At 41.6% G+C, this 24,590-nt stretch overlaps 1 protein-coding gene across 1 annotated transcript in view; it reads left to right on the forward strand.

The window, feature by feature from the left end:
- ZFYVE9 (zinc finger FYVE-type containing 9) overlaps window positions 1-24,590 on the forward strand; it is a 94,191-nt gene that overhangs the window by 854 nt on the left and 68,747 nt on the right. Inside the window, exon 2 of the mRNA XM_075003573.1 lies at window positions 16,486-16,589. The gene's annotated coding sequence lies outside the window, so the exon portion shown is untranslated. The remainder of the gene's footprint in view (window positions 1-16,485; window positions 16,590-24,590) is intronic.

Raw genomic sequence — 24,590 nt, forward strand, 5'->3', positions numbered from 1 at the left:
CATGTGACTCATTTTTCTCTGTGAAACCCTAGAAGTGGTGGTGGTGGTGGTGGTGGCTGGGATGACAAAACGCTGTTTGGCCCTGTGGTGCCTGGCTGAGACCTAAGCCCAAAAGGACAGGATTTGTAACTTGTGCCTTTAGTACTGTGCTTGATATGTCTTTGTTGGTTGTGAACATTGTTATTTCATGGTGGTGAAGTGAAGCATGTCACCTCTGCAAAGGCAGTGGTGGGTGGGGGAGGAAAGAGGATGTTTTATAACATCTGCTTTTACGTTAAACTGTGATCGTGTCCAATGATAAAAAAAATCAGGTTCCTCCATATTTCAGGATTTTTTTTTTCAGATGTGTAGTAATCTTTTGGTTATAAACAAGTCCAGATGATGTATTGTGTCTATAGATCTGTTTTTATCATGCTAACTAGCTTGGAAACAAATATCAGATGGGAATTAAACTCTAAAAGGAAAGGTCTGTCTTGTTTATTTATAAAATAAAATTTTACTGATTTTTTGTAACATATCTGAGGTTTCCATGGGATTTAATTGTTTCAGTATGTTTTTATTCAGATTTTTCTATTAGACATGGACCAAAATGTGTAACCTCAAATCCAACCACCTTCCAATTTCTGCTTCTTTAGAATTCTGAGATCTTGATGACAGGTGAGATTAAAAACTGGAAGGGGCTTACTAAGGGGGAGCAGGGAAGAGATGGAACTTGTGCTGCAATAATAGCTATTCTTATGATAGGAAAAATTGTATTCTCCAGAAAATGTTTTCAGACCTAGTAATTTAATTTTAGTGACAAGTTGTCTTCAGTTGTGTGGAGAATGCACGTAGGCTTCAGGTATTCTTGATAAATCAGTGATCAAAAGAGAGTGTGTGAGGGTATACACATGCACAAAATATAAATATTTATAAGTGCTGCTTCATGTGTGGCTGAAAAACTTGAGAACAGTCAATTTTATGAGAAATCGGCCTCAAATAGAGGAAATGGTATCCAATCTAAACAGGTTCATCTAAACTCTTATATGAATCTAACACACAACTAGTTCTAAAAACTGCCTGCCTGGGTCTCTAATTTCCATATTTAGATTAGCAGATTAAACTACTTTAAACCTAGGGTTTAGGGTCCAGTATTGTGTAAGGGTATAAATTAAATAAGTTTGTTTTTAATTTCGCCCAATTGGTGGCCTCTATCAGAGGGTCCCAAAGCAGAGGAAGAGAAGCCTCAGCTTCAGGAAGATTGTTTGGTCTGATAGTTGAACTATTATAACTCTTATCCCCTGAATGGTAAGATTTTGCAGATCTCTTTTATCAACATTTAGCAGAAGATAAAATGTATTTTCAATTTGAGACTCTTATAGTAAAAGTCACTGTAAAATTAACTTAAAATGGCATATAAAATGTTTAATGTGTGAGGTATTATGTATTATTTTTAATAAATCCTGGACGCACAGTGGCTTCTTATCTTTGTAAGAAATTGGGTGTTAGCTTTTTATTTGCCTAACGTATCTTTTTCTTTTACTATGTTAAATATGTGCCAAGTAAAATTTTTCCTGGTAGTAATTCAGATGAGAATAAAATGGAAAAATTTAAATTCACAGACATATACTGTTGAATCAGGGATTTTCTCGAAAAGTGAGAGAGGTTAGTGTAGTATAGTCCTGTTTCAAAACCTATTAATTAAGAGGCCACAGTTTTTGTTTTTTTTTTGTAAATGTCATTACATTTTAACTGTTTCAAGAAATCAAAAGGCGGACTCCTCTGTATATGTATTTTAGAGTCTCAGTGAGATCAGAACCTTTGAAGTTAAATGTAAATGTAAACAAATGTAAAGAAATGTAAACAAAGATGCTCAATATTCCTTTCATGTTGGTCTAAAGACATTCTGAGATGTTGTATTTTCTGCTACAGTATCAGAAACTTCGATACTTTTATATTCATAAAGAATTTTAAGTTGTACAAGTGCTGAAAAGTAGTTACATTCAGGGGCTCTGGAAATTAGCACATTTATTTTGTTGACTTTTAATCTTTAATCCTCTGTTTTTTTTTGCAATATTAGCTTCTCATGCTGTTTGTTTACAAGAGTTGAAAAATACAGATGAGCAACCGTTTATGGGATCCTTGTTATTTTACTCCCTAGTTCTTTTCTTACTTTATTCATGCTCTTTAATTTATCTTAATTCAATGAATGGTATTTCTGATTAGAAATTCAAAGTGGTTATTTATCAAGATTCATTCATCTGTTCTCCTAGCTTTGGGAAATCAGAGATTTAGGAACACCCGGAGCATTGAGGTTGCATCCCTGACCTATATTGGCTAATAGCCATTGATGGATCTATCCTCCATTATCATGTCTTATTCTTTTTTGAACTCAGTTATACTTCTGACCTTCACAACATCTCACGGCAGTGAGTTCCAGAGGCTAACTTTACATAGGTGATGGATGTTGAAGGTTTTCTTTTAGCAGTAATTTTTTGATTTTTCTCTTTGTTCTCAAATAGTGGTTAGTAGATCTTAATATCATATAGTTTACATAAAAATAGTACTAATGAATATTTCCACTGTATTACATATTCTTTGCAGGATGGAACTAAACATTTAAAAATATTTAACATGTATTCTCTCTATTGGTTAGGTGGGGTTATATTTTTAATAAAAAAATTAACACGTCTCCTAGAGCTGGAAGGGACCTTGGGAGGTCACATCTAGTCCAATCCTCTGCCCTCTTGGCAGGGCCAACCACCATCCCTGACATCTATTTGCCCTAATCCCTAAATGGCCTTCTCAAGGATTGAGCTCACAACCCCAGGTTTAGTAGGCTAATGCTCAAACCCCTGAGCTATCTCTCCCCACTGTGCTTTCCTATATTATGAATTTGCAACAGTGGTTAAAACCTGATGTAAATAAGTAGGGCCCTGCTAAATTCACATTCCATTATGGCCAATTTCCCGGCCCTAGGATTTGAAAATTGGTAAATTTCACATTTTCAGCAGTTGAAACCTGAAATTTCATGGTACTGTAGCTGTGGTGTCCCAACCCATAAGGTGTGTGTACACCCATTGTAGAGAGGTCATGGCAGAGCTTCCTGCAACTTCAGAAAGTTCCAGGAGGTATAAATAGATCTGATCCTCCCCTCTGTCACTGGGAGCACCCCAGCTAGGGGTTCCTCGATGCTAGTCCTGATGCGCTTGAGGGAGAATACTTGCTTCCTCACTGTATAGCTGTAGAAAACACTACACCTTGTTCACCACACTCAGCTGCAGGAACCTCAGGCTGCTGCCAAGTCCCAGACAGTATCCTGCAGCAAGGGGAGGCCCCTGGTGATGGATCTGCCCGCACAAGTCCTGTCTCTCCACTGCCAAGTTGGAGTAGGAAATCCCACTTTGATGGTGCACTCCTAGGAACAAGGAGACATCATATTTCATAGTGAGAGCCTTATTTCATGATCTGTGACACATTCTTCCTGGCTGTGAAATTGGTAGGGCCTATGGATAAGGCACTAGTCAGTTTTCCTGCCAATTATAACTATGTGAAAATACTACTGCACTGCTGCATTCAATTTGGAGATACAAGTTGAACGTCTCTCGTCCAGCACCCTCAGGATCTGACTGGTGCTGAACAAAAGAATTGTTGAATCACGGGATGTCAGTATTGTCTAGGATCATTACTAATGCTTCCACTACTTGCTGGGCTCTTAGAAGACACTGTGGAGTAAATTAGAGCTAACTAGCAGCATAGAATGCCGAGAGCCAGGACTGGTGACTGTAAACAAACTTCATGGAACCATGGGAAACTTGACTACATTTATAGTAAGTTGGCATCCGGCTAACTAAAATCATTCTGGACCACAGATGTTGCTAGATGAGTGAGGTTCAACCTGTGTAACTGTCCTGAATTTTTTTTCCTTAGTGCTTCTGCTATTCCTGATTTGTGATGGGTGTATGATCAGTGACCTAGAAAATATTATGAGTCCCAAGTATAGTGGGAAAACCTTGTGCCTCAGTGAAGTTTGAAAATAAATGTTGTTTACCAATTTTTGACTTTATTTAGCAAATACAGTAGACCCCTGACTTATGTGTAGGTTGCATTCCTAGGCAACCAAGCATAAGTCAAATTTTGTGTTAGTTGGAACGGGGTAAGGGAGGGGCCCTGCTGTCTTTAGGTCCCTGGTTCAGGCAGCACTTGGCTTCCTGCTCCTGTGAGTGGTGGAGAGCCTAAAGCCAGGTGCAGCAGTGCTGGTCAGTTTCCTGGCTCCCACAAGCGGAGGGGAGCCGGGGGCCAGGCTGCCACCTGGTTCCCAGTTCCCCGCACTTACAGTTTTGATTTGCATTATTGCAAGAAATGTCTAAGTCAATATTCTATAAGTAGTGGGTCTACTGTACTGATTTCTGATTTTTAATGGGTCTTGTTTGTTTACTTTTTAATGCTTCAGCATCTTCAAAGTTCTTAATGCAGCTCTGAGTCTGCACAAAGATAATTTAATGTATGGCCTAACTACAGCGACTATTTCCAATGAAGTGGCAGCTGGGAAAATCCTATCCTTCCTACATCCCAGACTATCAGATCTCGTTTCTCATCAGATACTTTTTTAGGTCAAATTTGTGCCAATGATGCTTGTGAGTTCTTTTTATTAAAAGAAGAGCAGTTAATGCACCAAGTATTTTGCAGCATTATAAATATTTCTCATTATCCTGGTCTTAATTTGTCAGTATCTACACTTTGTTTCTCATTGTTTTGAATTAATATAGAATATTGAAAGTATTTTTGTCTGACTTACGTGAAACTTACTGGAAACATATAAATAGAAACTATCACACATTTTGCAAGTGTTCCTTCAGGGTACTGTGCAGGTTGAACCTCTCTAATCTAGAACTCTCTCATGCTGCAACATCTGTAATATGACATGATTTTAGGTAGCTATATGACCACTTAACGTGGGTGTGGCAAAGTTTTCTGTGGTCCTGTAAAGTTTGTTGACAGCCGCCAACCCTGGCTCTCAGTGTTCTATGCTGTTATTTAGCTGTAATTTGCCCCTAAATACCTTCTAAGAGCCCAGGAAGCAGTGGAAGTGTTGGGAATGCTGCTAGACAATATTGATTTCCTGTGGTCCAGAAGATTCTCTTGTCCGGCACTGGTCAGATCCTGAGGATGTTGAACTAGAGAGGTTAAACCTGTATTTATATGCTGGCAATGTTAAATGTTTCTTTTGGTGAGTTATAAAAAAAAAAAAATATAATTTACATTATGGAATTCATAGCAAGATTCTCATCGGAGGTATGGTGATGGTTTATTTATTTTTTGTACAAATATTATGATATACTTACACTGAATGTTATGAACTCTTTGAAGAGGCAGATCAAAGAGCTTTCCAGACTCTGTAGTAATAATTCTGTCCATGAATGAAACTAACTATTAGAGGGGCTTTCTGTTTTGCAGACTTAGTTTTGTCATGTTGGAACTGCTTTGAACTCAGTGCACATGTTCACCTAACTGCTGGCGCTTTCAATATGATTAAACCATTGATTTAGGTTGACAGCATAAAAACTAATTCAGATGTCATTGTGAATCCAGAGTGTGCCTATACACAGTGACTGAAAGTGTAAGTTGAAACAAGTTGGTCTCGGTATATAAAACAGAATTTTGTTCCCAGATGACATAAAGATGTCATTATGCAAATACATCTGTCTGTTGCCTGGGAGTGGAGGTGGGGAGAGGGCCGAGGGCAGTGGGGAGGGGCCCAGGGAAGGTCAGGACAGGCTGCGTGGCTCCCTGGGAAGGCTGGGGGGTTATGGAGCCAGCCTGTGCCTTCCTCCTGCTCCAGCCTTTCTTCCCATCTCCATCCCCTGCAACCTGGCCTCTTTCTCCACCACTGGTCCTGGGACTTGTCTAGATGGGAGGAACTGGGAGCAGGCCATGATGAGGAAATGTGCCTCTCAGATCCGAGCTTTGGATGCCACTGCTGACTCCCTTTGCCTCGAGCTGGGCAGCAGAATGCAGCTCCCATAAGTAGCAGCAACTAGAGCTGGGCTCTGAGTGGGCCCTCCTGTCTCCTCAGCTGGGGAGGGAAGGCTGGGCTCAGAGCTAAACTCTGGCTGCCACCACTGACAGGAGAGCCACTTCTTGCTGCCCAACGTGAGGGCAGGGGGAGTCAGAAGCAGCAGCTACCACCAGGCCATGGTGGGGAGGGAAAGTGCTGCTCAGAGACAAGCTTTGGCTGCTGCTTCTGACTCTATTAACTCTTAATTTAAATTTAGTTTACTTAACCTCCCAGCAATCTAACAATCTTACGTATTTATTGATGAACATATTAGGGGGCTCTGCCCCCTCCTGTCTATGCTTGCCAACTCCCCTCTCTTCCCAGCAGGCTGGTGAGCCATGCAGCCAGCCCCCATCCTCCCAGGGTCTCACCCCCTTCATCCACCCAGTTGCTCTGCCTGCCTCCACACTCCCACCATGCTCAGGTAGGGTTGGGGGAGGTTGCTGTGGGCAGCTCTGGTGGGGCAGTAAGGGAGGTGGGGCAGAGCTGGGTCACTTCCAGGTGTGTATTAAGTAGAGGTCCTAAATATTTAGTTGGTTGAATGAAATGTAAAGTATGTAAGTGTTAGGCGTGGACCCTTCTGGATACTCTGTGTACAAAATGTTGTAAATCTTGTTGCCCAGAGCAATGTGCATGGTAAATGTAATGTTGTTCCTCATCTGATGTCTTAGTGATCAACCAGGATCCCACACTAAAGATCACAGTTAAAGTGGCTTGAATAATTGGTTTCTCTCATCAATTGAAAATGTAGTAAGCACACTGTGTTGACAATTTCAGTCTGCTTTAGCTGTAATGTTTTGATTGGGAACTTGCCAGGCGTGTTTGAGACAGAGAACTTTTCATGCCCTGGGAAACCAGGGCAAGAAAATAGGTGAGTGTTGGAGAAGTGAATACAGGGAAAAGGGCATGAGACAGGGAAACAGACAAGGAGATTAGTCTTTCTTAACACATCGTGTGCCATGAAGCCTCTTACTACAGGACAAGCCCAAGAGAGAAACCAACAGAACACCACTAGCCATCACCTACAGTCCTCAGCTAAAACCTCTACAGCGCATCATCAGGGATTTACAACCCATCCTGGACAATGATCCCCCACTTTCACAGGCCTTGGGAGGCAGACCAGTCCTTGCCCACAGACAACCTGCCAACCTGAAGCAAATCCTAACCAGCAACTATACACCGCACCACAGTTATTCTAACTCAGGGACCCATCCATGCAACAAACCTCGTTGCCAGCTCTGCCCACATATCTACACCAGCAACACCATTACAGGACCTAACCAGATCAGCCACACCATCGTGGGTTCATTCAGCTGCACATCTACCAATATAATTTATGCCATCATGTGCCAGCAATGCCCCTCTGCTATATATATCGGACAAACTGGACAGTGTCTACGTAAAAGAATAAATGCACACACAGCAGATATCAGAAGTGGCAATATACAAAAACCCGTAGGAGAACACTTCAATCTCCCAGGCCACACAGTAGCAGACTTAAAAGTAGGTATTCTACAGCAAAGAAATTTCAAGACCAGACTCCAAAGAGAAATTTCTGAGCTACAATTCATCTGCAAATTCGACGCCCTCAGCTCAGGCTTAAACAAAGACTGTGAATGGCTGGCTAAATACAGAAGCAGCTTCCCCTCCCTTGGTGTTCACACCTCCAGATCAACTGCTGGTAGTAAGCCTCACCCTTGCTGACTGAGCTAACCTTAATGAAAGGTCCTGTGGCACCTTATAGACTAACAGAAAAGTTTTGAGCATGAGCTTTTGTGAGTACAGACTCACTTCATCAGATGCATCTGATGTCATCCCCACCCTTGCTCTGACTTATTTAAACCTGGCCCTGCAGATTTCCAAGACCAGCATCTGATGAAGTGAGTCTGTGCTCACGAAAGCTCATGCTCAAAACTTTTCTGTTCGTCTATAAGGTGCCACAGGACCCTTCGTTGCTGTTTCTTAACACAGTGCCTAGAGTCTGGAATGTGCTTTGCAGACATAGACACAAGTTCTCTTCTGAACTGCTTGAAATCAAAGGTCCTGATCCTATGAAGGAAATTGTCATCGAGTAGTTGCCAGTGCCTGTATGGCTTCCTAATATTTTTGTGCAGACTCTGAAAGAGGATATCGCTTTGCATGATCAGGACTTAATTGCATTCTTGAAGCAGCAAAGGAGAGGAACAAACAGTTGCAGGAAAGGTCTGGGTTAAAATAATCTCCTCCTGTCTGCTTATTTCACCTGTTATGTATTATCTCTTAGATTGTAAACTGTTTGGAGTAAAGCCTTTTGTTTTATATAAGTTTGTGCTGTGTTTATCACAGTGGCACTCCACCTAGGTTAGTCCCGGAGCTACTGCAAATGATAAATAAATAATTAGGTCATGCAGTTATTCAATTTGGTACAGGCATGATTTTATTATTCTCTTGCTTCTATGGGTATACATAAATATATAACATGCAAACTATTATATCTAAGCATTTACATTTATTTATTTGTGTTTCGGTTGAGAGGGAGACAGACATGAAGTAAGAAAATACAGATTGGAAGAAATAGAAAAGGAAGGAATGATATGGACAATAACAGAAGAGAAGGAAAGTGAGGATGAAAACTGGACAAAGACACTGAGAGACTGTAGGTCAGACATTTACTACTATTGCTTCTGACTTTCAGAGATTGTGAGGTCCTTAGGACTGCTCAGAATTAGCTGCAAGGTATTGCAGCTTACACACAATTAATGAAAGCTTATAAAAATTTTCAGAGAGGTAGCTGAGTTAGTCTGTGTCTCCAAAAACAGCAAGAAGTCCTGTGGCACCTTATAGTCTAACAGGTTTTGGAGCATAATGTTTTGCGGGTAAAGACCCGCTTCATCAGATGCTTCGTCTGGTGCCACAGGACTTCTTGTTGTTTATAAAAATGTTGGCTTCTGTCTGTCAAAGTTTAAACCTTTATTAGGTTCTTCCCTATGATATTGAGAACTACCAAAGATAGAGACATTTTGGCCAGTCTTATTTTTGATAATTACTATGATTTTCAGAAGCTTTAAATACTTATCATAAATTACACAAGTATCCTGATTCTCATTTACACTGGGGTGCCTTTACTATAGCCATGAAAAGGATTCTTAAAGTGAGTCTGAAAGTAATTTACTCTCACTCTGTGTTGGGATAGGGATCCTTTATTGGGTTGGGGCCACTGATCCACAGAAAAATCAGTTGGGAGATATGCAAGTGAAAACAAAAAGAAAAAAAGTCCTTCTGAACATGGCCCCCAGCTGATAGGCATAAAAAAGAGAGATACTCCCCTCACTCATGCAACGTGGGACATCAGGGTTCACCTCACACTCCAGTCCTGTGGGGGAATGGGGGCTGGGGGTTGGGATGACAAAGTTCAGAGCTTTTCCCGAGGTTAGATTACCTCTTCTGGGTCCCAGGGCCAGTAGATTTTGTGGGATTCACCTGGGCTCTGGGGTGGTGCCAGAAATGAGGGGTTCAATATGTAGAAGGGACCCACTGGGGAGTGGAATGGTGAGTGATACAGGGTCTGGCTAGGGTGCACTGGTGGGGTGCAGGAGCAGGGTGTGAGGTCTTGGCAGGAGGTGTGATGCAGGAGTGGGATGAGGACATGGGGTCTGGGTAGGACGTAATGTTCACTCCAATTTTTCCATTTGTGTGTGGAATAAATTTTGTTATGTGTACCAAGGCCGATGGGTACCACCAGTAGAACAGACGTGCTTCTGGCTGTAGGTGCTCTGCTAATCAGCTGGGTGGCATTTGAATCTCTCCTGAGTGGCTGTCCAATCACACAGCTTACAGGGAGCACTGGTAGGATGTAGGATGCAGAAATGTGAGTTAGGGTGGGGGGGGTGTCTGTGTGAGAGGAAGGGTGCAGGAGTGTGTGGTGGGGTCTGGGTGTGAAGGGCCTGTGGATTGGGCTGCCTACCTGGCACAAGTCCTGGGGAGGCACACGGATGGCTCCATCCTGCCCTGTTCTTGCAGGTATGGCCTCCCACTACTCTCATTGGCTGTGATTCCTGGGTAGTCAGAGAGATGGTGTGTGCGCGGGGGCAGGGGGGCATGCCTGAAAGCAAGTGCAGGGACATAGCTGCTCTGTGCTGCTGTTCCCCTAGCTGAGGGAAAGTGGGAATGGCAGCATGCAGAACTGCTCCCTTCCCCCTGCCAGGCAAAACCCATGGGCCCAATGTGCCCAGTGCCTTTCCTTGAGCCACCTCACAAGGCTGGGGACTCCCTCCCTTCCCCCTAGCAGCAGAAAGCAGACACTGGCGTTCCAGATACACAGGGGCTAGGGGGCAAACCTTATTTCTTCTCTCTGCTCCTACCCGTCTTCCCCCATCTCCATCCATGTGCCTAGAGTACTAGGGCTGGTCTTCTGCTGCTTGTGAGGAAGCCTGTGGCTTCATGCGCTGGATCAAGGCAAGCAGCTGGCCGGATCTAGCCTGTGGGCTGTAGATTCCCCATCCCTGCTCTAAGTCTTCTTAACTCTGCCAGACTGGTGTAAAGATAAATGAGACTCAAGTATACAGAAATAACTGTGGAGCCAGTTGCTACCCATAACAATAGAACATTACAATTCTTATACTGAGACACTAATTACTGAAGACATTATGCAGCAGGACTTAATGGAGTTAAAGAATACGTACATTTAATAATGAATTTCATACAAACTTACAAGACAACAGTGACTAACGTTCATGATATGCGGATGAATATAAATGAATATAATGTAAACATGATAAAAATACAAAGATAGCCATATCAGATCAAATAGTTGTCACAGGATGTTAAGTTCATCCTAGCCCCTCCAAGGTAATTCTAGATCAGGGGTCTGCAACTGAAATAGCTAGAAGAGCCATTTTTTCAAATTCAGTTACAAAATTAATCCTTTAGGAGCCTCAATACACATAATATGAGACAGTCTGTAATAAATAACGTCAAACTGTGCTTTTTGTCATCCCTACTTTAAGAAGAGCATCCACACAATAATTTGTACCAGTTAGAAAGTTGTTACCCCCATCACCAGGCTTTACCTGCCTCAGCCCCCAAATCTGTCCCCTATCCCCAAAGAGTACAGGGGGAGTCTAAGTCTGGGGGTGGTTTGGAGCTGCTGTGGGGGTGTAAGGCGGGGGTGGTTTGGAGGTGCTGTGGGGGTGTAAGCCTGGCGGCAGTGTGGGGCTGCGGGGCAGGTGTCTAAGGCTGGGGGTGGTTTGGGGCTGCTGGGGGCAGTTTGGAACCACGGGGGGGGATGTTAAAACCTGACCAAAGGTGAGGTCTGCGGGGTGGTGTGGGGGACTAATACAGTAAACCCTCGAGATGACCAATTGTTGTTTATGTCCAGCATGGCTAGCACGAGCACTAATACTATAAGGGTAGTTAAGTTCTGGAATAGGAATATAAGGAAGGTTGTGAAATCCATGTCATATTAGAAAACATGAAATTGACTATTCATGAGATTTCTGTGTTACGTTTTTTTCAAATGTGGACGTGTGAAATGTTGTCTTGAATTCAGACTGAATAACGTATTTGAAGAGAGCTTTATCCCATCACATCAAGGCCTATATGTTGAGTCCCAGAGCCAACTAAAACTCCTTTGTCAGCTAAAAGGGAGTGCATAAGTACCACACGCAGCTCTCCCCTTCCAACATGTGCTGAAGGCCTTACCTCCACAGCATTCTGAGTACATGTGGGGGTTTTTTGGGTCTAGACAAATAAATTTTCCTGCCCATGAAGTAGAAAAGGGGTTTGTTTGCAATGCTGGGCAATAGAATTCGTTTGTTACAGTAAATATTGCCATAGAACTGGTGTCTTAACATTAGGGTATTTGCCCAAGTGCAAGGATTGATAATGTTTTCGTTTTTTCTTCTGATCTTGCTAGTTTGACAGGGAAGCCATAAACAATGTTTCTTTGAGGTGGCTGCTATTAGGTATGTTCTGCAGCTGTTCTGACATGAGTGAATGTCTTCTCCTATTGGAGAGATATCGGGAGACAAGAATGAAAATAGCAGCCTTAAGATAGCATGGGGAAAAATACCCTATAGGAAAAATGCAAATATCAGTGGGAAAACTAGAGATTCTTGCACTTCTCATTAGTGAGAATTCATTCTGCTTTCCTTTGTCTGCAAAAGAATTTAAAGAGAAAGAAAGATAAACTAAATAGAACAGAGTTCAGTGGGTAATCTTTTTATAGACAGAAGAGAGACTATAAATTGCAGTTGGTACTGCACATGGTCAATGGAAAAATCTGAAACATAGCTATCTAATCTTAGGTTACTCCTCATTTGAGTGTTAGGAGCAATGGAGAATTTTGAGATGATGGAAAAATCCAAGGATTCTTGGTATTCTTGATGGTGTTGCTGGGGAGGAACCATTAGAAAAGGTTTCATCTCCTTTTAGTTAAATGCATTTAATTTCCAACTTTCTGCGCAGAGTAAAGTGTATCATAACCCAAATAAAAGATGAAACCCTGGGCAAAACTCTTCTGATATTCCCTTGAGCATAATCTGTGGAAAGGGAGAATATTTTGCAACAAAGTCTGACACATGAAAGGGATCCATAGACTTCTTTTCTCAGGTACTTCCAGGTCAACATGAATCATTACTACCTCTGTGTTTTGAGATTTTTATTACTTGGATTCCAGTTTTCTATATGTTTTCACAACAGATTAAGACTGGAAAAGGTTAAGAATTTTTTTGTGTATTGAAATGCAAGGTTAAAAATAATTGTGTTTTTAGTATCTCAATTATAAGCTAAGACTGTTATGTCTAGTATAGAGATATGTGATTTCAAGGATTTTACAGAAAATTCTTTATTTCCAGAACACTCACAAATATTTCTTCCTAAAATACAGAGTTATGGCAGGTGGTTTTGGAGCTTCCTATACGAATACTGCAAAGATATTTTACCTGTTTGTTTTTTTTTTTTGACTAAGTATTTTCCTCTTGCTTTGATATGTCCCAGTGTTGGCGCACGTGTGTGTGTGGGGTTTTCTTTGTGTTACAGACAGAATTTTAAAATCTGTTCTTTCTGTCTAGTTGCAGTTTGCAATGACAATACAAATATTTTTAAAATACCAGCCAATGGATATAGTTTAAAGTCACTTACCACAGTAGAGATTTTGAGACAGATGGTGTAACTGTGTTGTGGTGGGGGTCCTGCCAGGCTGATTCAGGCAAAGCTCTGCTTGCTGTCCCCACATGGCTGGGGTTCTACTTCCCCAACCCAGGCACAGCTCTGCCTGCTGTCCCTATGCAGCTGAGGCTGCTCCAGCGTGGCATGTTTGGCCATTCAACCAGTTACCCAGTAAGCACTCTGCTAAGCCTAATGCTAACAGGTTAACCAGTTAATCTTTTACATCTCTAGTAGCAATTTGTCAGTTGTCTCTCCTTTGCAGGTTGAAAAAGTTGAATGTGGTACACTGGAAAAGGGCCCAAAGAAGGTTGACTAGTTCTTCTGTTTTCACATTTTATTCTTATAGCTGTTGCCCTGCATATTTCCTCTGTGGGAAATTTGTTCTCTTGATAGGTTTAGTAAAAGTATATATTTTTTTCACCATTAGGTTTCAATCCAGTTCTGATTGATAGTGACCAAAATCATATCAGATAGTAGTTTGGTGGCCCACTTGATATGAATTTGGTGACCCAGAGTTCAGTTGACAATTGTGTACATCACATAGCATGAACAGAATTGTTGCTAAGTGGATTCCCCTTTTCTAAATCTCAGCAAAGAGCCCAAGAATTTAATGGACCATGAAAGCTAAACTATCAGTTCTCCACATACGGGGTAATCCCTTAAAGTCAGGGAGAAGCCGTGGCAGTGTACAGGTGTCTGTACCCTATCTGTCCATAAAGTACTATGCTGTTCTGGAACTTATTTTGCACACAGAATTCACCCAAACCCTCACTCATATATGTAGATATTTGCTATTTACCTATCAAGTAATAAAGCAGAATAAAAGCTCATTTCTTGTTCCCCAAGATTGACTTAAGAAGGAAGGAATATGCTTGGAAGCCCAGCAATAGAGTTAGCATGCAGAAATGGTACTACCAATATGTGATGCTATATGATTTTGTTCTAGACTTGTAAACAACACTGCTGTTCAATTCATTAACTTCCTGGAATTATTATTGTGGCATATTTCTGAAGAGAACAATAAGCAGCCATGGGAAAATAGTACAGCAACACGAAATGTTGTGCTGGTCCATGGAGAGTTGCATTTTTCCATTTCACGGAAGTTTTGTAAGAGTCTTTTTGAGCTGTGTCAAAGCATTAATAAACATATTACATGTTAGGCTGCTGAAATATATTAGAAACAATGTAAGCAAACTTTAAAATATGAGTTCAGTTTAATTGAATGCTTGTTTTATTTAAGGCTAGTCTTGGCAGATGGTCTTGCACTACTTGTTATGCTCCCTGTGTGCAGGGGTAGGTCATATTTTTGTATTTGCTACTGTAGTGCAGTCATGTGAAAATGAAAACAATGCTATAGAAGATGTTCTGTCCAGAAGAATAAAATCCTTTTTCTAGGCATGCTTGTCCTTTGCATCTTCTCCCTTTGCCTAAGGGTTGATGCCAAGCTGTGGTGGTAGATTAAAATCCTTTAGGGCAGTGGTTCTCACTTTCTTTCCGCAGTAAGCCCTGAAAATTGCTGAGGTTCTTGCATGACCACTTAATAATCCTTCCAAATGTTGTTTGTACCCTTAGTTAACTATTTTAAAGCTTTTATGTGAAAAAGCTTAGTAATTGTTTTTAATTCTTCAAATAAACGCACACAACTAATATTTTAATATTAGTACAGGTTGAACCTCTCTAAATGAGGACACTCTACTCTGACAACATTCAGGGTCTGGCAGGACCATGGGTGTTCCTGGACCAGAGTGCCCCAATGGCTTGGAGTAGGGAGAACTGGTGTCTGGGACGGGGCAGGCCTGGAGAACCCACTTCTAGATGGGCTTGTTGGGCCAGGCTGGGCCGGTGTCTGGGAGAGGAGTCTGGGTTGGGGGGACCTGTGGTGGGGTGCCAGAATTGATTTCCCCTCCTCCAGCAAACTCCTTCATTCAGGACTGGTATGGTCCTGAGGGTGCTGGACCAGGGAGCTTTAACCTATACCCAACAATGCACAGTGGTCTCACTGAGTTTTTAGAAGTTCTGGAGCACTTTTAACACATGGATTGGAGTTTGCACAGATCTCTGCTTCAAAGAGATTGCAGATAAGGTCTTTATGTTACAAACACCTAGCAGCATCTCAGCTGAACCTGGTAATGTTTGCTACTTAAGAGTCTGTGGGAGTACACTTACCAGATAAATTATAACAGACAAATTATACCCAACTATACCAGATAAAGATCTGGCCATATGGTTTCCACACCTCCCCAAAACATTTCCATTACATTTTAGCAGTAGTTTGGGGACAGCTATCTCTTCCCTGCTGTGGCAGCCACCAGTATGGGCTGAGAATGAGGGTAGGGTGTCTCCTGCATAGGCAGTTTCCTGAGCTTTGGCTGGAAAGGAGAGAGGAACATCTCTCCCCAGTAGCCATAGCCCTTCAGCTGTGGAAGGACATCTTTGTGTCTGGTCACTGCAGCCCTGCACATCCCAGTTTTTCTTCCTCTTCTCACCCCACTGCTCCCTACCTACCTCCTTTTGCACCAGCTTCACCCCAAAGCCTCCTCCCATCTACTCCCCGCCCCAAAGCTACTACCTCATCTTATGTATGCGTCTTCTCCAGGCTATAAGCACCTAATTAGTGGACCCTGGAGCAGATGAGCTAGTCCACTAATTAGGTTGGCAGCTCTTCATTTTTTCATGCGTGGCCACGCAGGCACGTACCATAGAGGGAATTATCTGTGGATCACCTGAATGGAACTGTCAGTGGACCACAGTTTGAGAAAATGTACTTTAGGAAATTGTGAAAGACTGGGAGTGTGTGACTGATTTGTCCTAAAGCAATTGTTAGTAGTGAACAAATCAGCAAGAAACCTTAGAGTGGGGTTTCCAGAATTCTGAGTTAGACAGTCATGAGTTAAGTATCAAATTTACTGGCTTTTTATTCTTGGTAGGCTTAATGTAATATAAAATAATTAACTTTATATTGGGTCTATAAATTAGCATCACAATTAAGGTCATCAAGGATACAAGCATGTCTGGAGCTGGTGCCTTAGTGTATAGGTTTACAATTAAATGAAGAATAATTGTAAAGAGGTAGCAACATATCCATTACCACTGGTCTCTTCAATCAGACTATTTCTATTACTGCTCTTCAGAGCACATAGATCCCTGAATTAAAAGCTGCGAATACAAGCTAGATCATTTGGAAATTTATAGAATTTGCTGAATGTGCTTGTGTTAGCTGCAATAAACTTCCTCTATTGAGGAAAATATGGTTCATGACAGAATTACCAGTCTGAAAGTCGTCTTTTATTTTTTCTTTTCAGAGTGCAGTAGAACATACTGATTCAGCAGAACTGGCTGACTATGCAGCAGTCATCATGAGTAGGCACAGGGTCATTTGTTTCTTAACACATGTATAAGACAAAAGGTAAGAAACAAATAAGTGGCCTTATTGTTACTGTTGTTATGTAATGCTGTCGTTCTTAATTACTGCTGTTATATGGAACCATATAGCTTATGATCAAGAAGTAGATTACCTTAATAAATTAAGCATCTCTATAGTGGTACAAAGATGGTGGTGTGAACTAGATGATGTAGTGTTCTCACTTGCATATTCCTTTTCTTTTTATTTGGATTAAGTGCATTTTAGAATATCATCATGTAAGTTTTTTTCACAGCCCCAATATGTTTTCATCAGGCTGTGTTGAGGTCAGATTTCATTGTCAGCTACAAGCATAACCCTTGCTTAGATCTCTCAACAAGCCATTCTTTAGGCTTGAAGTGCTTGACAAGGACCGTTTTTTCCAGGAGCAAATACGAAAGGTCACTACTGTGAGCTGGAACAGAACGCAGACTTGACCAACAATATTAGGGGTTGAAGCAAGTCCTCAGGACCATTCAGTCTAACACTGTGGTTCTCAAAGTGTGGTCTGTGGACCACACCCCCTCCTACACCTCTTCTCCAGGTCAGAATCCCCTCCTAGACCAATACCCACTCCCAGACCCTCTAGCTTTTTGTACCCCAGTCTCCTTCCTCAGGTCACAACCCCTTCCTTCACCCAAACTACACCCCCCTCTTGTGCCCCAGTCCCTTACCTCAATCTCTCTTCTACACCCAATCCCCATCACAGACCCCGTATTTCCACAATTATTATCGTGGAAGTGTGACCCTTGACCGCTTACCAAATCCTTGGCATGGCTCCCTGTCAAAAATTATTGCCTGTCCCAGTTTATATTCTGTCCTCTCACTGTGACATCCAGGGTGGTTGATTTGCCTAACAAACTGTGGTTGGTTAGGTATCAGTCTGGTTTCCCAACTTTCATTTTTGATGGTTATGGGGTTTTGTTTGACTGATTTTAGTGGTTCACAGTGCTCATGATAGGAATTGCTGTCTCATTACTGTACTGAATGTGTTTTAAGAACAACATACCAGCATTGTCTTTCGTTTAAATTACATGTGGTAATGTCACACTATATACCTAGGGGATAAGGACAGCATTTCAGTTCTTATGGGTTTTTAAATAGTCAGACATCGAAACACTGTGCACTAGATCTTGGAACTACTCATCTATAAGAGATGGTTTGGGTTGTTTCTTCTGTTTCCCACGGGCCATCTTATTTCTCATGACTCCCCAAGAGGATATCTGTCTTGTAGGATTCTAACATTCCATGCATATTCATATATTATTTTAGCCCAGAAATATTAATTAAAATGTGTTCACACATGTTCATCCACTATCTTTTACAGTGGTGGTGGAGGGACATTGAGAATATTTATTTATTTTGCATTCAGTGTGGGCCAGAGGGATTTGTTCATTTGGACTGCCTCTCTCTAACCTGATATTTTTCTCCCATTCTGATTAGAGAGTATTGTTCTCCCACAGCTCTCTTCCTTGTTTCTCCTCTCAATTCTCCTACTCAGTACTTAACCTCTTGCTATTCCATCATCTTTTCTTCCTTCTCTCCATCTAAACTTCTTATGAATCCCCTTAAACACCTGTCGTCATAGGTTCCTGTCACCCTACTTGTATCTGTGGGTCTTTATAGGCAACGCTTAAGAAGCATGAGTGGTTGCTTTCTCTAGTGACTGCCTGTGGCTCTTCTGCTTATGAGTTTCTTGGGATGTAAATGGACATGGTAACTCTTCAAAAGGAAGAAATGTTATCTCTCACTTTATAATTGAAAAATGTTGTATTCCTTTAGGAAACCCACCTAATTTAGTCTGACGCTGAAAAGTTTTTGAAAAAGGTAGGATTGCTGATGGCATTTTAGTAATTACTTGGCCAGCTCTAGAGGAATGTCAGTTGAATTTTAAAAAAATGAACACACAGATCACATCAACTGATAAAAATAGAGGGAGGACTCACAGGCTGTGTCTACATTAGCCCCTCCTTTCAGAGGGGGGCATGTTAACGAGGGATTTCAGAATATGGTAATGAGGCACTTTCATGAATATGCAACACATAATTAGCATAATGACAGCAGCACACTATTCAAAAGTACCGCTTTTGAAATGCATGCCGCCCGTGCAGACGGGGGCCTTTCAAAAGCCCCTTCTTCTCAAAGCCAGTGCCTCATTATCATCTTCTGAAATCCCTCATCAACATGCCCCCTTCTTAGACATGGCCTTAGGATAGGTCTACACAGCACAGTTACTTTGAAATAAGAGCTGTTATTTCGAAATAACTGTCCTTGCATCTACGTGATGCCACCACTATTTCAAAATAATTTCAGAATAGCAGTTGAGTTAGTTCAAAATTAGTAACTTTCATTCTACGAGGAATCGTTCTTATTTATTAGTTATTTTGAAATAAAAGTTATTCCCTTTGTTAACAGTGCCTGCTTTAAAATAATAACAGAGATAGCTGTGTTAGTCTGTATTCTATCAAAATGAAAAAGCAGTCGTGTAGCACTTCAAAGACTAACAATACACAGCTCAGGTGGTTGCTGTGCTGCTCCTCAGGTGGTAGTGGCTCCTGGGCTTCTATGAGAGCTCCTTCCCTGCTGCTGGCCAGCCCCAACAGCCAGGCTTCCCCAGCCTTCATACCTGATCTACAGCTGGAGCATGCCCAGAAAGGCCTTGGGGGCAGGGCCTTTTCTGTCCCATAGGCATGGCTCTCACCCCTCTGCTCAGTGCAGGGTTGGCACACCCTGTCACACGCTTCTACTTATGATACATCGATGACATCTTTATTGTTTGGACACATGCTAAAGAGTCTCTAGAAGAATTCCACAGAGCCTTTTAACAATCTGCAACCCACCATCAACTTCAGCCTTGACCACGCCACATGAGCGATACGTTTCCTGGATGCTACAGTACAAATTGCTGATGGCCAGATCAATGCCACTCTCTACTGGAGACCTACTGACCACTACACTTACCTACATGCTTCTAGTTTCCATCCTGCACATACCACACGATCCATTGTTTACTGTCAAGCCCTGAGATACAATCACATCTGTTCTACAAGATCTCTACCAAACATTCATAAACCTTAATTTCCCACTCGGAGAAGTAAAAAAATGTAGTAAAACAGTGCCAGATGAATACCCAGAAACCAACTACTCCAAAATAGGCCCAAAAAAGCCAATAACAGAACACCACTTGTCATTACCTACAGCCCCCAACTCAAACGACTGCAAAACATCATTAAAGACCTACAACCTATCCTAAATCAGGATGCCACACTCCAGAAGACCCTAGGTGACAGGCCTGTTCTCTGTCAAAAACACCTCCTAACCTTATGAGGTTTCTCACTAACAACCACAGGCTATACAACAATAATACTAATCCTGGAACTTTTCCTTGCAACAAGCCCCTTTGCCAACTTCGTCCACGTATCTATTCTGGCAATACCATCACTGGACGTAACGGTGTTAATTACAGAATCATGGGCATATTCTCCTGTTCCTCAGCTAACGTCATATATGCCATCATGTGCCAGCAATTCCCACACACTTTTATATAGGGCAGACTGCAAACGCTCTTCACCAAAAAATGAATGGACACAGAGCAGACAACAAAAATCTCCAAATACACAAACCTGTCAGCCAGAACTTTAATGGAGTGGGCCATTCTGTTAAAGACCTGAGAGTTTGTCTTCTGCAGAAGAGAGACTTTAACAATCATCTACAGAGAGAATGTTCAGAACTAACATTCACATTCAAATTCGACACATTAACACGTGGTTTGAACAGGGACAGCAATTACCTGACCCATTATAAGGACTCTTTAACATACTTTGATGTTTGATCTAACATTTACTTCCCCACCCCGCACCTCCCTCTCTCTGCTCTTCTATCTGATTTGCCAACAGTGAGAACAATTTTTCTGATTTGTCAACTTTGATGAAAATTTTTGGACCTCTGTACTTTATATATTAAGTCTCTTCTGGTAGGGCTATAGATCTGAAGAAAGCTCATAACCTAATAAATTATTTTGTTAGTCTTTAAAGTGCTACATGACTGCTTTTTTGTTTTGTTTTAAAATAAGTGCTATTTTGAAACGGACACTTTGGCCGTTTCTACACAGGCCATGTCCTTCGGAAGTGGCATGCCAATACACGAAGCGAAAGATGCTAATGAGGTGCGGATGCAAATTCCCCACACCTCATGAGCATAACGTCACGTAATTTGGAGTCTGGAAGACTGTTCTTCTGGACTCCAAAACACTGTGTAGAAGTGCGGCCCCGAGGGTTAGGGGGGAGGCAAGGCACTTCCAGAAGGAAATCCTTCTTCCAGAAGCCCCTTCTTCCCAAACATTTTCGAGAAGAAGGGGCCTCCAGAAGAAGGACTGCCTTCTGGAAGACCCCCCCTGGGGCCAAGCTCCTACATGGCATTTTGGAATCTGGAAGAACAGTCTTCCAGACTCCAAATCACATGATGTTATGCTAATGAGGTGTGGGGAGTTTTCATCCATGCCTTATTAGCATCTTTTGCTACGTGTATTAGCAGCCTGTGTAGAAACGGCCTGTGTATGCAGACAATGTATCTCAGAATAGCAAAGTGCTATTTCAAGATGCATGTTTGTGTGTAGCAGCATTATTTCAAAAGAGCTATTTTGGAATAGCTTATTTCAGAATAAAGCTGCTGTATAGACATACCCTGTATGGCGAAACTGAATGTGTCTGATGTTACAGACTGACACTCTTGTAAACCTCTACACCTCAACAAAGATGATTCCTCCTTTTGCAATCAATTATTTTCCAGACTGACTTCTCCCTGGAAAATTTGATTGTAGAAGGAGACTTCAGTAAAGTATTTGGTCTGCTTTTGGACAGAACAAGGAGATGTGCTCATTTGAGTTTTATGCCCAGTTTGAAAGATTCTGTCTCTCCCAGGCTTGCTGAAGAGGCTTGCAATAGAGGCACTCAGCTGTCTTCAGTGAACGAAGCCCTAATCTCAGTCATGGCTAAACCTGACAGAAGGGTTCAAATATGTGCTAGCTATTGATAGATATTGTTAATAAACTATGATATTAAAATATTGTCTAAAATTCTAGCTGGACAATTAGCAAAATAATGAGGTACATAATACACCCAGACCAGATGTTTCTGATCTAAGAGAGACATGGGTCAGACAACATTTACCAAGTTATCAAACCTCCTTGAAACCAGTGGCCATTGTATTGGTGGATGTGGTAAAAGCTTTCAAAAGAATTAATTGGAAGAGCTTGTTCCTCATTTGAAAAAGTTTGTATTTGGTCCTTTCTTCATTTCCTGGGTTAGACTATTGTACTCAAATTTTAACTGTTGTAACCAGTTGCCATCACAGTATTGGACAAGGCTGTCCTTACTCCTTTTTGATTTGGCCCCAAAGCCATGGGCAATACAAATTAGAGCACATCTGGCATTCTGGGGTCTAAAAATAGGGACCCAAGAGATGAAAATACATATATTGATTATATACTTTATTCATCACAATTCCCTTCAGATTATTCCCAGCATATTAGAAACTATTCAGTTATTTTGGAAAATCTCAGGGTATAAAATGGTGTAAGATGGAAGCTGTCAGTGTCTTTTAGGGATTAAGGGTATTTGCTGGTATCAGTCAAAATCAAATATGTAGGATCATTTTTCTTAAGAATATAAAATAATTAAAATTCATTTCAATCTTTGTCACAGGTAGCTCTGAATTTATATACACAGCAAGCTCTTTCTTTATTATTCCCTTGTACCTAAGTTAGGCTACAGTTACACTAGCAAGTTTTGCCAGCAAAATCTTGGTTTTGTCAACCAAACTTGTGGGGCGTGCACAAACGAAACGGGATTTGTTGACTGTATCTCAAAAAAAACACAGCACTTTTGTTGGTGGCATTCTGTCTCAAAGTTTTAAGGCATAACACTGCTGTCGACAGATTCTGTCGACAAAGAAGCTGTGTAAACACCCCCCCGCCCCGGGGACCCTTCTTGACAGACAAGGCATCCACAACAATGGGCAACCCTGTCTGTTGTGCTTCTGGATGCCTGTTTCATTGAGAGAGAAGCCAGATTGCTCTGTCGACAGGAGTGGAGCGCTCTCCCAGTTTGCTTTTGTGTGTGCCTGCACTCTGTCAACAGAAGTTGTGTCAGGAGATGTCTTCCAACAGTGACTTGTATTGACAAGAGCGCTGTAGGGTAACCATAGCCTTAACATATTCAATCTGAATATCCTCTTGAGACTTCTATTTGTCCGTATTTGCTCTTTGCCAGTTTATATTCCCCCCAACCTTTTTTTTTTTAGGAGTAACATTTTTAAGACTTTCTTGTCGAGTGTGGGCAACAAGCCCAGATTATCCTTAGAAAAATGCAGCTCCGTAGCAAAACACAAGACTTTGGTCTGTTCAGTTGTATTCTTACTAACATCCTCAGTCTTGAGCCACTGATGCTGAGACCGTGCATCCTGGCTGCGCACAGAGGAAGGAATCATAGACCCTCTACTGTTATAATCTGTCCTAAACTCAGACTTCTACTGTTTCTGTAAGGAAAAATCTGTTTAGTTTCTAGGAAAGCCCAGTATCTGGTTGCTTTTAAATTTAAGTATCATCCCCTTTTTACACTAAGTCTATAATGTGTGGTAACTCAAAATATTAATTATGCACATATTCTATTCTATGCTCCATTTGGTCTAAAAAATATTTGAGCATAAATCACATCATTGAAATGATTCCTTTGTGCTCTTACACAATTTTAAGGAGAAACTCAACTGGACCCAAAGAAGTAATAACAATATCTCCAACTGGAATATACTCTGTTATGCCAGTGTGGGCTAGATGCCTTTGCTACAGTGACTCCCCTCCTTTCCTGCAAATACTGCAGCTTTCTGGAAAAGTAACACTGTCTACATAGGCTGGTCTTATCTATATTCCTACCTGTCAGGCAAATTGTCAATCAGCAGTGAAAATGTTGGAGAGTAGTCTATGGAACGTGAGCTGTCAATTTTCTCTCATCAACATTCGGTGGAATCAGTGTTGTTCCAACACATAGTACTGCTCGCTAGACTTGGTGTTAAGATGAATCCAGCAAAAAACGTTTTTGGAGGATGCTCTGGACTTTATATAGACTTTGCAGGTACATAGTAGCCAGATCTGAGAAATGCTGGAGTTGCAGTGCTGCAGGTGCTATTTTACCTCATATGCTTTGGTTTGCCTTGTAATCTATTCTTTCTGCATAGAGGTAAATATTTGAGCAAGTGTCTTTCTGTCCATCGAAGTGGAGCTGCAGACTAGCCATGCTATCCTATACCTAACCAGTCTGTCTTGGAAGTGAATACTTTTGAAAACCTTTGGTTGGATAAAGCCAATATTATAGCCAAATTATAATTCTACAACAGTGCCTGAAATGCCAGCACTGAAATGAATAGTGGTTAGCAACAAACAGCCAATATAAATTTGTGGTTATTTTTGAAAGTATTGAAATAATCAGCTAAATTTCTTCAGTCAGGTAATTTCTTTTGTTCCCACCCTCTCATGACTCTAGATGACCCTCCATCCTCTTCCTTTTTCAATTCCCCCACTTTCCTATTTATCATTCCTTTTCTATCCTCTTTTACTCACTTTCTGGCTCTTTGGCCATGTCTACACTAGCCCCAAACTTTGAAACGGCCATGCAAATGGCCATTTCGAAGTTTACTAATGAAGCGCTGAAATACATATTCAGCCCTTCATTAGCATGCGGGCGGCCTCAGCACTTCGAAATTGACGTGCCTCGCCACCGCGCGGCTCGTCCCGACGGGGCTCCTTTTTGAAAGGACCCCGCCTACTTTGAAGTCCCCTTATTCCATAAGGGATGAAAAGGGATGAGCCGCGTGGCGGCGAGGTGTGTCAATTTCGAAGTGCTGCGGCCGCCCGCATGCTAATGAAGCGCTGAATATGTATTTCAGCGCTTCATTAGTAAACTTCGAAATGGCCATTTTGAAGTTTGGGGCTAGTGTAGACACGGCCTTTATCAG

Source organism: Carettochelys insculpta, chromosome 9 (genome assembly GCF_033958435.1).
Source record: "Carettochelys insculpta isolate YL-2023 chromosome 9, ASM3395843v1, whole genome shotgun sequence".
In the NCBI taxonomy this organism is placed as follows: domain Eukaryota; kingdom Metazoa; phylum Chordata; order Testudines; family Carettochelyidae; genus Carettochelys; species Carettochelys insculpta.